Below are 22,357 nucleotides of genomic sequence, written 5' to 3'. Positions count from 1 at the left end.
TACAATGCGCACCACCCCGTGATGTTTTTCTCACTCCTACTAGTGAATGTAATGTAACACACAGCCATACAATGCGCACCACCCCGTGATATTTTTCTCACTGCTACTAGTGAATGTAATGTAACACACATCCATACAATGCGCACCACCCCATGATGTTTTTCTCACTCCTACTAGTGAATGTAATGTAACACACACCCATACAATGCGCACCACCCCGTGATGTTTTTCTCTCTCCTACTAGTGAATGTAATGTAACACACACCCATACAATGCGCACCACTACGTGATGTTTTTCTCACTCTTACTAGTGAATGTAATGTAACACACACCCATACAATGCGCACCACCCCGTGATGTTTTTCTCACTCCTACTAGTGAATGTAATGTAACACACACCCATACAATGCGCACCACCCCTTGATGTTTTTCGCACTCCTAGTAGTGAATGTAATGTAACACACACCCATACAATGCGCACCACCCCGTGATGTTTTTCTCACTCCTACTAGTGAATATAATGTAACACACACCCATACAATGCGCACCACCCCGTGATGTTTTTCTCACTCCTACTAGTGAATGTAATGTAACACACACCAATACAATGCGCACCACCCCGTGATGTTTTTCTCACTCCTACTAGTGAATGTAATGTAACACACACCCATGCAATGCGCACCACCCCGTGATGTTTTTCTCACTCCTACTAGTGAATGTAATGTAACACACACCCATACAATGCGCACCACCCCGTGATGTTTTTCTCACTCCTACTAGTGAATGTAATGTAACACACACCCATACAATGCGCACCACCCCGTGATGTTTTTCTCACTCCTACTAGTGAATCTAATGTAACACACACCCATACAATGCGCACCACCCCGTGATGTTTTTCTCACTCCTACTAGTGAATCTAATGTAACACACACCCATACAATGGGCACCACCCCGTGATGTTTTTCTCACTCCTACTAGTGAATCTAATGTAACACACACCCATACAATGCGCACCACCCCGTGATGTTTTTCTCACTCCTACTAGTGAATGAAATGTAACACACACCCATACAATGGGCACCACACCGTGATGTTTTTCTCACTTCTACTAGTGAATCTAATGTAACACACACCCATACAATGCGCACCACCCCGTGATGTTTTTCTCACTGCTACTAGTGAATGTAATGTAACACACAACCATACGATGCGCACCACCCCGTGATGTTTTTCTCACTCCTACTAGTGAATGTAACGTAACACACACCCATACAATGGGCACCACCCCGTGATGTTTTTCTCACTCCTACTAGTGAATGTAATGTGACACACACCAATACAATGCGCACCACCCCGTGATGTTTCTCTCACACCTACTAGTGAATGTAATGTAACACACACCCATACAATGCGCACCACCCCGTGATGTTTCTCTCACTCCTACTAGTGAATGTAATGTAACACACACCCATACAATGCGCACCACCCCGTGATGTTTTTCTCACTCCTACTAGTGAATGTAATGTAACACACAGCCATAAAATGCGCACCACCCCGTGATGTTTTTCTCACTGCTACTAGTGAATGTAATGTAACACACAACCATACAATGCGCACCACCCCGTGATGTTTTTCTCACTGCTACTAGTGAATGTAATGTAACACACACCCATACGATGCGAACCACCCCGTGATGTTTTTCTCACTCCTACTAGTGAATGTAATGTAACACACACCCATACAATGCGCAACACCCCGTGATGTTTTTCTCACTCCTACTAGTGAATGTAATGTAACAGACACCCATACAATGCGCACCACCCCGTGATGTTTTTCTCACTCCTACTAGTGAATGTAATGTAACACACACCCATACAATGCGCACCACCCCGTGATGTTTTTCTCACTTCTACTAGTGAATGTAAAGTAACACACACCCATACAATGCGCACCACCCCATGATGTTTTTCACACTCCTACTAGTGAATGTAATGTAACACACACCCATACAATGCGCACCACCCCGTGATGTTTTTCTCACTCCTACTAGTGAATGTAATGTAACACACACCCATGCAATGCGCACCACCCCGTGATGTTTTTCTCACTCCTACTAGTGAATGTAATGTAACACACACCCATACAATGCGCACCACCCCGTGATGTTTTTCTCACTCCTACTAGTGAATGTAATGTAACACACACCCATACAATGGGCACCACCCCGTGATGTTTTTCTCACTCCTACTAGTGAATCTAATGTAACACACACTCATACAATGCGCACCACCCCGTGATGTTTTTCTCACTCCTACTAGTGAATCTAATGCAACACACACCCATACAATGCGCACCACCCCGTGATGTTTTTCTCACTCCTACTAGTGAATCTAATGTAACACACACCCATACAATGAGCACCACCCCGTGATGTTTTTCTCACTCCTACTAGTGAATGTAATGTAACACACACCCATACAATGCGCAGCACCCCGTGATGTTTTTCTCACTCCTACTAGTGAATGTAATGTAACACACACCCATACAATGCGCACCACCCCGTGATGTTTTTCTCACTCCTACTAGTAAATGTAATGTAACACACACCCATACAATGCGCACCACCCCGTGATGTTTTTCTCACTCCTTCTAGTGAATGTAATGTAACACACACCCATGCAATGCGCACCACCCCGTGATGTTTTTCTCACTCCTACTAGTGAATGTAATGTAACACCCACCCATACAATGCGCACCACCCCGTGATGTTTTTCTCACTCCTACTAGTGAATGTAATGTAACACACACCCACACAATGCGCACCACCCCGTGATGTTTTTCTCACTCCTACTAGTGAATGTAATGTAACACACACCCATACAATGCGCACCACCCCGTGATGTTTTTCTCACTCCTACTAGTGAATGTAATGTAACACACACCCATACAATGCGCACCACCCCGTGATGTTTTTCTCACTCCTACTAGTGAATGTAATGTATCACACACCCATACAATGCGCACCACCCCGTGATGTTTTTCCCACTCCTACTAGTGAATCTAATGTAACACACACCCATACAATGCGCACCACCCCGCGATGTTTTTCAGAAACCTATCCTACATTGCCACAGCATGTTCCCTGACCTCCCCATGCTGACCACCCCGCGGTGCTTTTCTCCATCCTATATTGCCACACACTGCCTATCCTAATTCAGACCCTCCGATTCACACCACCCCGTGATGTTTTTCTCACTCCTACTAGTGAATGTAATGTGACCCACACCCATAAAATGCGCACCACCCCGTGATGTTTCTCTCACACCTACTAGTGAATGTAATGTAACACACACCCATACAATGCGCACCACCCCGTGATGTTTTTCTCACTCCTACTAGTGAATGTAATGTAACACACACCCATACAATGCGCACCACCCCGTGATGTTTTTCTCACTCCTACTAGTGAATGTAATGTAACACACAGCCATACAATGCGCACCACCCCGTGATATTTTTCTCACTGCTACTAGTGAATGTAATGTAACACACACCCATACAATGCGCACCACCCCGTGATGTTTTTCTCACTCCTACTAGTGAATGTAATGTAACACACACCCATACAATGCGCACCACCCCGTGATGTTTTTCTCTCTCCTATTAGTGAATGTAATGTAACACACACCCATACAATGCGAACCACCCCGTGATGTTTTTCTCACTCCTACTAGTGAATGTAATGTAACACACACCCATACAATGCGCACCACCCCGTGATGTTTTTCTCACTCCTACTAGTGAATGTAATGTAACACACACCCATACAATGCGCACCACCCCGTGATGTTTTTTCACTCCTAGTAGTGAATGTAATGTAACACACAGCCATACAATGCGCACCACCCCGTGAAGTTTTTCTCACTCCTCCTAGTGAATCTAATGTAACACACACCCATACAATGCGCACCACCCCGTGATGTTTTTCTCACTCCTACTAGTGAATGTAATGTAACACACACCCATACAATGCGCACCACCCCGTGATGTTTTTCTCACTCCTACTAGTGAATGTAATGTAACACACACCCATGCAATGCGCACCACCCCGTGATGTTTTTCTCACTCCTACTAGTGAATGTAATGTAACACACACCCATACAATGCGCACCACCCCGTGGTGATGTTTTTCTCACTCCTACTAGTGAATGTAATGTAACACACACCCATACAATGCGCACCAACCCGTGATGTTTTTCTCACTCCTACTAGTGAATGTAATGTAACACACACCCATACAATGCGCACCACCCCGTGATGTTTTTCTCACTCCTACTAATGAATGTAATGTAACACACACCCATACAATGCGCACCACCCCGCGATGTTTTTCAGAAACCTATCCTACATTGCCACTGCATGTTCCCTGACCTCCCCATGCTGACCACCACGCGGTGCATTTCCCCATCATACATTGGCACTCACTGCCTATCTTAATTCAGACCCTCCAATTAACACCACCCCGTGATGTTTTTCTCACTCCTACTAGTGAATGTAATGTAACACACACCCATACAATGCGCACCACCCCGTGATGTTTTTCTCACTCCTACTAGTGAATGTAATGTAACACACACCCATACAATGCGCACCACCCCGTGATGTTTTTCTCACTCCTACTAGTGAATGTAATGTAACACACCCCCATACAATGCGCACCACCCCGTGATGTTTTTCTCACTCCTACTAGTGAATGTAATGTGACACACACCCATAAAGTGCGCACCACCCCGTGATGTTTTTCTCACTCCTACTAGTGATTGTAATGTAACACACACCCATACAGTGCGCACCACCCCGTGATGTTTTTCTCACTCCTACTAGTGAATGTAATGTAACACACACCCATACAGTGCGCACCACCCCGTGATGTTTTTCTCACTCCTACTAGTGAATGTAATGTAACACACACCCATACATTGCGCACCACCCCGTGATGTTTTTCTCACTCCTACTAGTGAATCTAATGTAACACACACCCATACAATGCGCACCACCCCGTGATGTTTTTCTCACTCCTACTAGTGAATCTAATGTAACACACACCCATACAATGCGCACCACCCCGCGATGTTTTTCAGAAACCTATCCTACATTGCCACAGCATGTTCCCTGACCTCCCCATGCTGACCACCCCGCGGTGCTTTTCTCCATCCTATATTGCCACACACTGCCTATCCTAATTCAGACCCTCCGATTCACACCACCCCGTGATGTTTTTCTCACTCCTACTAGTGAATGTAATGTGACCCACACCCATAAAATGCGCACCACCCCGTGATGTTTCTCTCACACCTACTAGTGAATGTAATGTAACACACACCCATACAATGCGCACCACCCCGTGATGTTTTTCTCACTCCTACTAGTGAATGTAATGTAACACACACCCATACAATGCGCACCACCCCGTGATGTTTTTCTCACTCCTACTAGTGAATGTAATGTAACACACAGCCATACAATGCGCACCACCCCGTGATATTTTTCTCACTGCTACTAGTGAATGTAATGTAACACACACCCATACAACGCGCACCACCCCGTGATGTTTTTCTCACTCCTACTAGTGAATGTAATGTAACACACACCCATACAATGCGCACCACCCCGTGATGTTTTTCTCTCTCCTACTAGTGAATGTAATGTAACACACACCCATACAATGCGAACCACCCCGTGATGTTTTTCTCACTCCTACTAGTGAATGTAATGTAACACACACCCATACAATGCGCACCACCCCGTGATGTTTTTCTCACTCCTACTAGTGAATGTAATGTAACACACACCCATACAATGCGCACCACCCCGTGATGTTTTTCTCACTCCTAGTAGTGAATGTAATGTAACACACAGCCATACAATGCGCACCACCCCGTGAAGTTTTTCTCACTCCTCCTAGTGAATCTAATGTAACACACACCCATACAATGCGCACCACCCCGTGATGTTTTTCTCACTCCTACTAGTGAATGTAATGTAACACACACCCATACAATGCGCACCACCCCGTGATGTTTTTCTCACTCCTACTAGTGAATGTAATGTAACACACACCCATGCAATGCGCACCACCCCGTGATGTTTTTCTCACTCCTACTAGTGAATGTAATGTAACACACACCCATACAATGCGCACCACCCCGTGGTGATGTTTTTCTCACTCCTACTAGTGAATGTAATGTAACACACACCCATACAATGCGCACCAACCCGTGATGTTTTTCTCACTCCTACTAGTGAATGTAATGTAACACACACCCATACAATGCGCACCACCCCGTGATGTTTTTCTCACTCCTACTAATGAATGTAATGTAACACACACCCATACAATGCGCACCACCCCGCGATGTTTTTCAGAAACCTATCCTACATTGCCACTGCATGTTCCCTGACCTCCCCATGCTGACCACCACGCGGTGCATTTCCCCATCATACATTGGCACTCACTGCCTATCTTAATTCAGACCCTCCAATTCACACCACCCCGTGATGTTTTTCTCACTCCTACTAGTGAATGTAATGTAACACACACCCATACAATGCGCACCACCCCGTGATGTTTTTCTCACTCCTACTAGTGAATGTAATGTGACACACACCCATAAAGTGCGCACCACCCCGTGATGTTTTTCTCACTCCTACTAGTGATTGTAATGTAACTCACACCCATACAGTGCGCGCCACCCCGTGATGTTTTTCTCACTCCTACTAGTGAATGTAATGTAACACACACCTATACAGTGCGCACCACCCCGTGATGTTTTTCTCACTCCTATTAGTGAATGTAATGTAACACACACCCATACAATGCGCACCACCCCGTGATGTTTTTCTCACTCCTACTAGTGAATCTAATGTAACACACACCCATACAATGCGCACCACCCCGTGATGTTTTTCTCACTCCTACTAGTGAATCTAATGTAATACACACCCATACAATGGGCACCACCCCGTGATGTTTTTCTCACTACTAATAGTGTATGTAATGTAACACACACCCATACAATGCGCACCACCCCGTGATGTTTTTCTCACTCCTACTAGTGAATCTAATGTAACACACACCCATACAATGCGCACCACCCCGTGATGTTTTTCTCACTCCTACTAGTGAATCTAATGTAACACACACCCATACAATGCGCACCACCCCGTGATGTTTTTCTCACTCCTACTAGTGAATGTAATGTAACACACACCCATACAATGCGCACCACCCCGTGATGTTTTTCTCACTCCTACTAGTGAATGTAATGTAACACACACATACAATGGGCACCACCCCGTGATGTTTTTCTCACTCCTACTAGTGAATCTAATGTAACACACACCCATACAATGCGCCCCACCCGGTGATGTTTTTCTCACTCCTACTAGTGAATCTAATGTAACACACACCCATACGATGCGCCCCATCCGGTGATGTTTTTCTCACTCCTACTAGTGAATCTAATGTAACACACACCCATACAATGCGCACCACCCCGTGATGTTTTTCTCACTCCTACTAGTGAATGTAATGTAACACACACCCATACAATGGGCACCACCCCGTGATGTTTTTCTCACTCCTACTAGTGAATCTAATGTAACACACACCCATACAATGCGCACCACCCCGTGATGTTTTTCTCACTCCTACTAGTGAATCTAATGCAACACACACCCATACAATGCGCACCACCCCGTGATGTTTTTCTCACTCCTACTAGTGAATCTAATGTAACACACACCCATACAATGAGCACCACCCCGTGATGTTTTTCTCACTCCTACTAGTGAATGTAATGTAACACACACCCATACAATGCGCAGCACCCCGTGATGTTTTTCTCACTCCTACTAGTGAATGTAATGTAACACACACCCATACAATGCGCACCACCCCGTGATGTTTTTCTCACTCCTACTAGTAAATGTAATGTAACACACACCCATACAATGCGCACCACCCCGTGATGTTTTTCTCACTCCTTCTAGTGAATGTAATGTAACACACACCCATGCAATGCGCACCACCCCGTGATGTTTTTCTCACTCCTACTAGTGAATGTAATGTAACACCCACCCATACAATGCGCACCACCCCGTGATGTTTTTCTCACTCCTACTAGTGAATGTAATGTAACACACACCCACACAATGCGCACCACCCCGTGATGTTTTTCTCACTCCTACTAGTGAATGTAATGTAACACACACCCATACAATGCGCACCACCCCGTGATGTTTTTCTCACTCCTACTAGTGAATGTAATGTAACACACACCCATACAATGCGCACCACCCCGTGATGTTTTTCTCACTCCTACTAGTGAATGTAATGTATCACACACCCATACAATGCGCACCACCCCGTGATGTTTTTCCCACTCCTACTAGTGAATCTAATGTAACACACACCCATACAATGCGCACCACCCCGCGATGTTTTTCAGAAACCTATCCTACATTGCCACAGCATGTTCCCTGACCTCCCCATGCTGACCACCCCGCGGTGCTTTTCTCCATCCTATATTGCCACACACTGCCTATCCTAATTCAGACCCTCCGATTCACACCACCCCGTGATGTTTTTCTCACTCCTACTAGTGAATGTAATGTGACCCACACCCATAAAATGCGCACCACCCCGTGATGTTTCTCTCACACCTACTAGTGAATGTAATGTAACACACACCCATACAATGCGCACCACCCCGTGATGTTTTTCTCACTCCTACTAGTGAATGTAATGTAACACACACCCATACAATGCGCACCACCCCGTGATGTTTTTCTCACTCCTACTAGTGAATGTAATGTAACACACAGCCATACAATGCGCACCACCCCGTGATATTTTTCTCACTGCTACTAGTGAATGTAATGTAACACACACCCATACAATGCGCACCACCCCGTGATGTTTTTCTCACTCCTACTAGTGAATGTAATGTAACACACACCCATACAATGCGCACCACCCCGTGATGTTTTTCTCTCTCCTATTAGTGAATGTAATGTAACACACACCCATACAATGCGAACCACCCCGTGATGTTTTTCTCACTCCTACTAGTGAATGTAATGTAACACACACCCATACAATGCGCACCACCCCGTGATGTTTTTCTCACTCCTACTAGTGAATGTAATGTAACACACACCCATACAATGCGCACCACCCCGTGATGTTTTTCTCACTCCTAGTAGTGAATGTAATGTAACACACAGCCATACAATGCGCACCACCCCGTGAAGTTTTTCTCACTCCTCCTAGTGAATCTAATGTAACACACACCCATACAATGCGCACCACCCCGTGATGTTTTTCTCACTCCTACTAGTGAATGTAATGTAACACACACCCATACAATGCGCACCACCCCGTGATGTTTTTCTCACTCCTACTAGTGAATGTAATGTAACACACACCCATGCAATGCGCACCACCCCGTGATGTTTTTCTCACTCCTACTAGTGAATGTAATGTAACACACACCCATACAATGCGCACCACCCCGTGGTGATGTTTTTCTCACTCCTACTAGTGAATGTAATGTAACACACACCCATACAATGCGCACCAACCCGTGATGTTTTTCTCACTCCTACTAGTGAATGTAATGTAACACACACCCATACAATGCGCACCACCCCGTGATGTTTTTCTCACTCCTACTAATGAATGTAATGTAACACACACCCATACAATGCGCACCACCCCGCGATGTTTTTCAGAAACCTATCCTACATTGCCACTGCATGTTCCCTGACCTCCCCATGCTGACCACCACGCGGTGCATTTCCCCATCATACATTGGCACTCACTGCCTATCTTAATTCAGACCCTCCAATTAACACCACCCCGTGATGTTTTTCTCACTCCTACTAGTGAATGTAATGTAACACACACCCATACAATGCGCACCACCCCGTGATGTTTTTCTCACTCCTACTAGTGAATGTAATGTAACACACACCCATACAATGCGCACCACCACGTGATGTTTTTCTCACTCCTACTAGTGAATGTAATGTAACACACCCCCATACAATGCGCACCACCCCGTGATGTTTTTCTCACTCCTACTAGTGAATGTAATGTGACACACACCCATAAAGTGCGCACCACCCCGTGATGTTTTTCTCACTCCTACTAGTGATTGTAATGTAACACACACCCATACAGTGCGCACCACCCCGTGATGTTTTTCTCACTCCTACTAGTGAATGTAATGTAACACACACCCATACAGTGCGCACCACCCCGTGATGTTTTTCTCACTCCTACTAGTGAATGTAATGTAACACACACCCATACAATGCGCACCACCCCGTGATGTTTTTCTCACTCCTACTAGTGAATCTAATGTAACACACACCCATACAATGCGCACCACCCCGTGATGTTTTTCTCACTCCTACTAGTGAATCTAATGTAACACACACCCATACAATGCGCACCACCCCGCGATGTTTTTCAGAAACCTATCCTACATTGCCACAGCATGTTCCCTGACCTCCCCATGCTGACCACCCCGCGGTGCTTTTCTCCATCCTATATTGCCACACACTGCCTATCCTAATTCAGACCCTCCGATTCACACCACCCCGTGATGTTTTTCTCACTCCTACTAGTGAATGTAATGTGACCCACACCCATAAAATGCGCACCACCCCGTGATGTTTCTCTCACACCTACTAGTGAATGTAATGTAAAACACACCCATACAATGCGCACCACCCCGTGATGTTTTTCTCACTCCTACTAGTGAATGTAATGTAACACACACCCATACAATGCGCACCACCCCGTGATGTTTTTCTCACTCCTACTAGTGAATGTAATGTAACACACAGCCATACAATGCGCACCACCCCGTGATATTTTTCTCACTGCTACTAGTGAATGTAATGTAACACACACCCATACAATGCGCACCACCCCGTGATGTTTTTCTCACTCCTACTAGTGAATGTAATGTAACACACACCCATACAATGCGCACCACCCCGTGATGTTTTTCTCTCTCCTACTAGTGAATGTAATGTAACACACACCCATACAATGCGAACCACCCCGTGATGTTTTTCTCACTCCTACTAGTGAATGTAATGTAACACACACCCATACAATGCGCACCACCCCGTGATGTTTTTCTCACTCCTACTAGTGAATGTAATGTAACACACACCCATACAATGCGCACCACCCCGTGATGTTTTTCTCACTCCTAGTAGTGAATGTAATGTAACACACAGCCATACAATGCGCACCACCCCGTGAAGTTTTTCTCACTCCTCCTAGTGAATCTAATGTAACACACACCCATACAATGCGCACCACCCCGTGATGTTTTTCTCACTCCTACTAGTGAATGTAATGTAACACACACCCATACAATGCGCACCACCCCGTGATGTTTTTCTCACTCCTACTAGTGAATGTAATGTAACACACACCCATGCAATGCGCACCACCCCGTGATGTTTTTCTCACTCCTACTAGTGAATGTAATGTAACACACACCCATACAATGCGCACCACCCCGTGGTGATGTTTTTCTCACTCCTACTAGTGAATGTAATGTAACACACACCCATACAATGCGCACCAACCCGTGATGTTTTTCTCACTCCTACTAGTGAATGTAATGTAACACACACCCATACAATGCGCACCACCCCGTGATGTTTTTCTCACTCCTACTAATGAATGTAATGTAACACACACCCATACAATGCGCACCACCCCGCGATGTTTTTCAGAAACCTATCCTACATTGCCACTGCATGTTCCCTGACCTCCCCATGCTGACCACCACGCGGTGCATTTCCCCATCATACATTGGCACTCACTGCCTATCTTAATTCAGACCCTCCAATTCACACCACCCCGTGATGTTTTTCTCACTCCTACTAGTGAATGTAATGTAACACACACCCATACAATGCGCACCACCCCGTGAGGTTTTTCTCACTCCTACTAGTGAATGTAATGTAACACACACCCATACAATGCGCACCACCCCGTGATGTTTTTCTCACTCCTACTAGTGAATGTAATGTAACACACCCCCATACAATGCGCACCACCCCGTGATGTTTTTCTCACTCCTACTAGTGAATGTAATGTGACACACACCCATAAAGTGCGCACCACCCCGTGATGTTTTTCTCACTCCTACTAGTGATTGTAATGTAACACACACCCATACAGTGCGCGCCACCCCGTGATGTTTTTCTCACTCCTACTAGTGAATGTAATGTAACACACACCTATACAGTGCGCACCACCCCGTGATGTTTTTCTCACTCCTACTAGTGAATGTAATGTAACACACACCCATACAATGCGCACCACCCCGTGATGTTTTTCTCACTCCTACTAGTGAATCTAATGTAACACACACCCATACAATGCGCACCACCCCGTGATGTTTTTCTCACTCCTACTAGTGAATCTAATGTAATACACACCCATACAATGGGCACCACCCCGTGATGTTTTTCTCACTACTAATAGTGTATGTAATGTAACACACACCCATACAATGCGCACCACCCCGTGATGTTTTTCTCACTCCTACTAGTGAATCTAATGTAACACACACCCATACAATGCGCACCACCCCGTGATGTTTTTCTCACTCCTACTAGTGAATCTAATGTAACACACACCCATACAATGCGCACCACCCCGTGATGTTTTTCTCACTCCTACTAGTGAATGTAATGTAACACACACCCATACAATGCGCACCACCCCGTGATGTTTTTCTCACTCCTACTAGTGAATGTAATGTAACACACACATACAATGGGCACCACCCCGTGATGTTTTTCTCACTCCTACTAGTGAATCTAATGTAACACACACCCATACAATGCGCCCCACCCGGTGATGTTTTTCTCACTCCTACTAGTGAATCTAATGTAACACACACCCATACGATGCGCCCCATCCGGTGATGTTTTTCTCACTCCTACTAGTGAATCTAATGTAACACACACCCATACAATGCGCACCACCCCGTGATGTTTTTCTCACTCCTACTAATGAATGTAATTTAACACACACCCATACAATGCGCACCACCCCGCGATGTTTTTCAGAAACCTATCCTACATTGCCACTGCATGTTCCCTGACCTCCCCATGCTGACCACCCCGCGGTGCTTTTCTCCATCCTACATTGCCACTGACTGCCTATCCTAATTCAGACCCTCCGATTCACACCACCCCGTGATGTTTTTCTCACTCCTACTAGTGAATGTAATGTGACACAAACCCATAAAATGCGCACCACCCCGTGATGTTTCTCTCATACCTACTAGTGAATGTAATGTAACACACACCCATGCAATGCGCACCACCCCGTGATGTTTTTCTCACTCCTATTAGTGAATGTAATGTAACACACACCCATACAATGCGCACCACCCCGTGATGTTTTTCTCACTGCTACTAGTGAATGTAATGTAACACACACCCATACAATGCGCACCACCCCGTGATGTTTTTCTCACTCCTACTAGTGAATGTAACGTAACACACAGCCATACAATGCGCACCACCCCGTGATGATTTTCTCACTGCTACTAGTGAATGTAATGTAACACACACCCATACAATGCGCACCACCCCGTGATGTTTTTCTCACTCCTAATAGTGAATGTAATGTAACACACACCCATACAATGCGCACCACCCCGTGATGTTTTTCTCACTCCTACTAGTGAATGTAATGTAACACACACCCATAAAATGCGCACCACCCCGTGATGTTTTTCTCACTCCTACTAGTGAATGTAATGTAACACACACCCATACAATGCGCACCACCCCGTGATGTTTTTCTCACTCCTACTAGTGAATGTAATGTAACACACAGCCATACAATGCGCACAACCCCGTGATGTTTTTCACACTGCTACTAGTGAATGTAATGTAACACACACCCATACAATGCGCACCACCCCGTGATGTTTTTCTCACTCCTACTAGTGAATGTAATGTAACACACACCAATACAATGCGCACCACCCCGTGATGTTTTTCTCACTCCTACTAGTGAATGTAATGTAACACATTCCCATACAATGCGCACCACCCCGTGATGTTTTTCTCACTCCTACTAGTGAATGTAATGTAACACACACCCATACAATGCGCACCACCCCGTGATGTTTTTCTCACTCCTACTAGTGAATGTAATGTAACACACACCCATACAATGCGCACCACCCCGTGATGTTTTTCTCACTCCTACTAGTGAATCTAATGTAACACACACCCATACAATGCGCACCACCCCGTGATGTTTTTCTCACTCCTACTAGTGAATGTAATGTAACACACAGCCATACAATGCGCACCACCCCGTGATGTTTTTCTCACTGCTACTAGTGAATGTAATGTAACACACACCCATACAATGCGCACCACCCCGTGATGTTTTTCTCACTCCTACTAGTGAATGTAATGTAACACACACCCATACAATGCGCACCACCCCGTGATGTTTTTCTCACTCCTACTAGTGAATGTAATGTAACACACACCCATAAAATGCGCACCACCCCGTGATGTTTTTCTCACTCCTACTAGTGAATGTAATGTAACACACACCCATACAATGCGCACCACCCCGTGATGTTTTTCTCACTCCTACTAGTGAATGTAATGTAACACACAGCCATACAATGCGCACAACCCCGTGATGTTTTTCTCACTCCTACTAGTGAATGTAATGTAACACACACCCATACAATGCGCACCACCCCGTGATGTTTTTCTCACTCCTACTAGTGAATGTAATGTAACACACACCCATACAATGCGCACCACCCCGTGATGTTTTTCTCACTCCTACTAGTGAATGTAATGTAACACACACCCATACAATGCGCACCACCCCGTGATGTTTTTCTCACTCCTACTAGTGAATGTAATGTAACCCACACCCATACAATGCGCACCACCCCGTGATGTATTTCTCACTTCTACTAGTGAATGTAATGTAACCCACACCCATACAATGCGCAACACCCCGTGATGTTTTTCTCACTCCTACTAGTGAATGTAATGTAACACACACCCATACAATGCGCACCACCCCGTGATGTTTTTCTCACTCCTACTAGAGAATCTAATGTAACACACACCCATACAATGGGCACCACACCGTGATGTTTTTCTCACTCCTACTAGAGAGTCTAATGTAACACACACCCATACAATGCGCACCACCCCGTGATGTTTTTCTCACTCCTACTAGTGAGTCTAATGTAACACACACCCATACAATGCGCACCACCCCGTGATGTTTTTCTGACTCCTACTAGTGAATGTAATGTAACACACACCCATACAATGCGCACCACCCCGTGATGTTTTTCTCACTCCTACTAGTGAATGTAATGTAACACACACCCATACAATGCGCACCACCACGTGATGTATTTCTCACTCCTACTAGTGAATGTAATGTAACACACACCCATACAATGCGCACCACCCCGTGATGTTTTTCTCACTCCTACTAGTGAATGTAATGTAACACACACCCATACAATGCGCACCACCCCGTGATGTTTTTCTCACTCCTACTAGTGAATGTAATGTAACACACACCCATACAATGCGCACCACCCCGTGATGTTTTTCTCACTCCTACTAGTGAATGTAATGTAACACACACCCATACAATGCGCACCACCCCGTGATGTTTTTCTCACTCCTGCTAGTGAATGTAATGTAACACACACCCATACAATGCGCACCACCCCGTGATGTTTTTCTCACTCCTACTAGTGAATGTAATGTAACACACCCCCATACAATGCGCACCACCCCGTGATGTTTTTCTCACTCCTACTAGTGAATGTAATGTGACACACACCCATAAAGTGCGCACCACCCCGTGATGTTTTTCTCACTCCTACTAGTGAATCTAATGTAACACACACCCATACAATGCGCACCACCCCGTGATGTTTTTCTCACTCCTACTAGTGAATCTAATGTAATACACACCCATACAATGGGCACCACCCCGTGATGTTTTTCTCACTACTAATAGTGTATGTAATGTAACACACACCCATACAATGCGCACCACCCCGTGATGTTTTTCTCACTCCTACTAGTGAATCTAATGTAACACACACCCATACAATGCGCACCACCCCGTGATGTTTTTCTCACTCCTACTAGTGAATCTAATGTAACACACACCCATACAATGCGCACCACCCCGTGATGTTTTTCTCACTCCTACTAGTGAATGTAATGTAACACACACCCATACAATGCGCACCACCCCGTGATGTTTTTCTCACTCCTACTAGTGAATGTAATGTAACACACACATACAATGGGCACCACCCCGTGATGTTTTTCTCACTCCTACTAGTGAATCTAATGTAACACACACCCATACAATGCGCCCCACCCGGTGATGTTTTTCTCACTCCTACTAGTGAATCTAATGTAACACACACCCATACGATGCGCCCCATCCGGTGATGTTTTTCTCACTCCTACTAGTGAATCTAATGTAACACACACCCATACAATGCGCACCACCCCGTGATGTTTTTCTCACTCCTACTAATGAATGTAATTTAACACACACCCATACAATGCGCACCACCCCGCGATGTTTTTCAGAAACCTATCCTACATTGCCACTGCATGTTCCCTGACCTCCCCATGCTGACCACCCCGCGGTGCTTTTCTCCATCCTACATTGCCACTGACTGCCTATCCTAATTCAGACCCTCCGATTCACACCACCCCGTGATGTTTTTCTCACTCCTACTAGTGAATGTAATGTGACACAAACCCATAAAATGCGCACCACCCCGTGATGTTTCTCTCATACCTACTAGTGAATGTAATGTAACACACACCCATGCAATGCGCACCACCCCGTGATGTTTTTCTCACTCCTATTAGTGAATGTAATGTAACACACACCCATACAATGCGCACCACCCCGTGATGTTTTTCTCAGTGCTACTAGTGAATGTAATGTAACACACACCCATACAATGCGCACCACCCCGTGATGTATTTCTCACTCCTACTAGTGAATGTAACGTAACACACAGCCATACAATGCGCACCACCCCGTGATGTTTTTCTCACTGCTACTAGTGAATGTAATGTAACACACACCCATACAATGCGCACCACCCCGTGATGTTTTTCTCACTCCTAATAGTGAATGTAATGTAACACACACCCATACAATGCGCACCACCCCGTGATGTTTTTCTCACTCCTACTAGTGAATGTAATGTAACACACACCCATAAAATGCGCAACACCCCGTGATGTTTTTCTCACTACTACTAGTGAATGTAATGTAACACACACCCATACAATGCGCACCACCCCGTGATGTTTTTCTGACTCCTACTAGTGAATGTAATGTAACACACAGCCATACAATGCGCACAACCCCGTGATGTTTTTCTCACTGCTACTAGTGAATGTAATGTAACACACACCCATACAATGCGCACCACCCCGTGATGTTTTTCTCACTCCTACTAGTGAATGTAATGTAACACACACCCATACAATGCGCACCACCCCGTGATGTTTTTCTCACTCCTACTAGTGAATGTAATGTAACACATTCCCATACAATGCGCACCACCCCGTGATGTTTTTCTCACTCCTACTAGTGAATGTAATGTAACACACACCCATACAATGCGCACCACCCCGTGATGTTTTTCTCACTCCTACTAGTGAATGTAATGTAACACACACCCATACAATGCGCACCACCCCGTGATGTTTTTCTCACTCCTACTAGTGAATCTAATGTAACACACACCCATACAATGCGCACCACCCCGTGATGTTTTTCTCACTCCTACTAGTGAATGTAATGTAACACACAGCCATACAATGCGCACCACCCCGTGATGTTTTTCTCACTGCTACTAGTGAATGTAATGTAACACACACCCATACAATGCGCACCACCCCGTGATGTTTTTCTCACTCCTACTAGTGAATGTAATGTAACACACACCCATACAATGCGCACCACCCCGTGATGTTTTTCTCACTCCTACTAGTGAATGTAATGTAACACACACCCATAAAATGCGCACCACCCCGTGATGTTTTTCTCACTCCTACTAGTGAATGTAATGTAACACACACCCATACAATGCGCACCACCCCGTGATGTTTTTCTCACTCCTACTAGTGAATGTAATGTAACACACAGCCATACAATGCGCACAACCCCGTGATGTTTTTCTCACTGCTACTAGTGAATGTAATGTAACACACACCCATTCAATGCGCACCACCCCGTGATGTTTTTCTCACTCCTACTAGTGAATGTAATGTAACACACACCCATACAATGCGCACCACCCCGTGATGTTTTTCTCACTCCTACTAGTGAATGTAATGTAACACACACCCATACAATGCGCACCACCCCGTGATGTATTTCTCACTTCTACTAGTGAATGTAATGTAACACACACCCATACAATGCGCAACACCCCGTGATGTTTTTCTCACTCCTACTAGTGAATGTAATGTAACACACACCCATACAATGCGCACCACCCCGTGATGTTTTTCTCACTCCTTCTAGTGAATGTAATGTAACACACACCCATACAATGGGCACCACACCGTGATGTTTTTCTCACTCCTACTAGAGAATCTAATGTAACACACACCCATACAATGCGCACCACCCCGTGATGTTTTTCTCACTCCTACTAGTGAGTCTAATGTAACACACACCCATACAATGCGCACCACCCCGTGATGTTTTTCTGACTCCTACTAGTGAATGTAATGTAACACACACCCATACAATGCGCACCACCCCGTGATGTTTTTCTCACTCCTACTAGTGAATGTAATGTAACACACACCCATACAATGCGCACCACCACGTGATGTATTTCTCACTCCTACTAGTGAATGTAATGTAACACACACCCATACAATGCGCACCACCCCGTGATGTTTTTCTCAGTCCTACTAGTGAATGTAATGTAACACACACCCATACAATGCGCACCACCCCGTGATGTTTTTCTCACTCCTACTAGTGAATGTAATGTAACACACACCCATACAATGCGCACCACCCCGTGATGTTTTTCTCACTCCTACTAGTGAATGTAATGTAACACACACCCATACAATGCGCACCACCCCGTGATGTTTTTCTCACTCCTACTAGTGAATGTAATGTAACACACACCCATACAATGCGCACCACCCCGTGATGTTTTTCTCACTCCTACTAGTGAATGTAATGTAACACACACCCATACAATGCGCACCACCCCGTGATGTTTTTCTCACTCCTACTAGTAAATGTAATGTAACACACACCCATACAATGCGCACCACCCCGTGATGTTTTTCTCACTCCTACTAGTGAATGTAATGTAACACACACCCATACAATGCGCACCACCCCGTGATGTTTTTCTCACTCCTACTAGTGAATGTAATGTAACACACACCCATACAATGGGCACCACCCCGTGATGTTTTTCTCACTCCTACTGGTGAATCTAATGTAACACACACCCATACAATGCGCACCACCCCGTGATGTTTTTCTCACTCCTACTAGTAAATCTAATGCAACACACACCCATACAATGCGCACCACCCCGTGATGTTTTTCTCACTCCTACTAGTGAATCTAATGCAACACACACCCATACAATGAGCACCACCCCGTGATGTTTTTCTCACTCCTACTAGTGAATGTAATGTAACACACACCCATACAATGCGCACCACCCCGTGATGTTATTCTCACTCCTACTAGTGAATGTAATGTATCACACACCCATACAATGCGCACCACCCCGTGATTTTTTTCCCACTCCTACTAGTGAATCTAATGTAACACACACCCATACAATGCGCACCACCCCGCTATGTTTTTCAGAAACCTATCCTACATTGCCACTGCATGTTCCCTGACCTCCTCATGCTGACCACCCCGCGGTGCTTTTCTCCATCCTACATTGCCACTCACTGCCTATCCTAATTCAGACCCTCCGATTCACACCACCCCGTGATGTTTTTCTCACTCCTACTAGTGAATGTAATGTGACACACACCCATAAAATGCGCACCACCCCGTGATGTTTTTCTCAATCCTACTAGTGAGTCTAATGTAACACACACCCATACAATGCGCACCACCCCGTGATGTTTTTCTCACTCCTACTAGTGAGTCTAATGTAACACACACCCATACAATGCGCACCACCCCGTGATGTTTTTCTGACTCCTACTAGTGAATGTAATGTAACACACACCCATACAATCCACACCACCACGTGATGTATTTCTCAATCCTACTAGTGAATGTAATGTAACACACACCCATACAATGCGCACCACCCCGTGATGTTTTTCTCACTCCTACTAGTGAATGTAATGTAACACACACCCATACAATGCGCACCACCCCGTGATGTTTTTCTCACTCCTACTAGTGAATGTAATGTAACACACACCCATACAATGCGCACCACCCCGTGATGTTTTTCTCACTCCTACTAGTGAATCTAATGTAACACACACCCATACAATGCGCACCACCCCGTGATGTTTTTCTCACTCCTACTAGTGAATCTAATGTAACACACACCCATACAATGCGCACCACCCCGTGATGTTTTTCTCACTCCTACTAGTGAATCTAATGTAACACACACCCATACAATGCGCACCACCCCGTGATGTTTTTCTCACTCCTACTAGTGAATGTAATGTAACACACACCCATACAATGCGCACCACCCCGTGATGTTTTTCTCACTCCTACTAGTGAATGTAATGTAACACACACCCATACAATGGGCACCACACCGTGATGTTTTTCTCACTCCTACTAGTGAATCTAATGTAACACACACCCATACAATGCGCACCACCCCGTGATGTTTTTCTCACTGCTACTAGTGAATGTAATATAACACACATCCATACAATGCGCACCACCCCGTGATGTTTTTCTCACTCCTACTAGTGAATGTAACGTAACACACACCCATACAATGGGCACCACCCCGTGATGTTTTTCTCTCTCCTACTAGTGAATGTAACGTGACACACACCCATACAATGCGCACCACCCCGTGATGTTTCTCTCACACCTACTAGTGAATGTAATGTAACACACACCCATACAATGCGCAACACGCCGTGATGTTTCTCTCACTCCTACTAGTGAATGTAATGTAACACACACCCATACAATGCGCACCACCCCGTGATGTTTCTCTCACTCCTACTAGTGAATGTAATGTAACACACAGCCATAAAATGCGCACCACCCCGTGATGTTTTTCTCACTGCTACTAGTGAATGTAATGTAACACACAGCCATACAATGCGCACCACCCCGTGATGTTTTTCTCACTGCTACTAGTGAATGTAATGTAACACACACCCATACAATGCGAACCACCCCGTGATGTTTTTCTCACTCCTACTAGTGAATGTAATGTAACACACACCCATACAATGCGCAACACCCCGTGATGTTTTTCTCACTCCTACTAGTGAATGTAATGTAACACACACCCATACAATGCGCACCACCCCGTGATGTTTTTCTCACTCCTACTAGTGAATGTAATGTAACACACACCCATACAATGCGCACCACCCCGTGATGTTTTTCTCACTCCTACTAGTGAATGTAAAGTAACACACACCCATACAATGCGCACCACCCCGTGATGTTTTTCACACTCCTACTAGTGAATGTAATGTAACACACACCCATACAATGCGCACCACCCCGTGATGTTTTTCTCACTCCTACTAGTGAATGTAATGTAACACACACCCATGCAATGCGCACCACCCCGTGATGTTTTTCTCACTCCTACTAGTGAATGTAATGTAACACACACCCATACAATGCGCACCACCCCGTGATGTTTTTCTCACTCCTACTAGTGAATGTAAGGTAACACACACCCATACAATGGGCACCACCCCGTGATTTTTTTCTCACTCCTACTGGTGTATCTAATGTAACACACACCCATACAATATGCACCACCACGTGATGTTTTTCTCATTCCTACTAGTGAATCTAATGCAACACACACCCATACAATGCGCACCACCCCATGATGTTTTTCCCACTCCTACTAGTGAATCTAATGTAACACACACCCATACAATGAGCACCACCCCGTGATGTTTTTCTCACTCCTACTAGTGAATGTAATGTAACACACACCCATACAATGCG

Source organism: Cavia porcellus, unplaced genomic scaffold, assembly GCF_034190915.1.
Source record: "Cavia porcellus strain 051 isolate PalLab524CR breed Dunkin Hartley unplaced genomic scaffold, mCavPor4.1 scaffold_34, whole genome shotgun sequence".
Classification (NCBI taxonomy): Eukaryota; Metazoa; Chordata; class Mammalia; order Rodentia; family Caviidae; genus Cavia; species Cavia porcellus.
Note: the sequence above shows the minus strand (reverse complement) of the source record.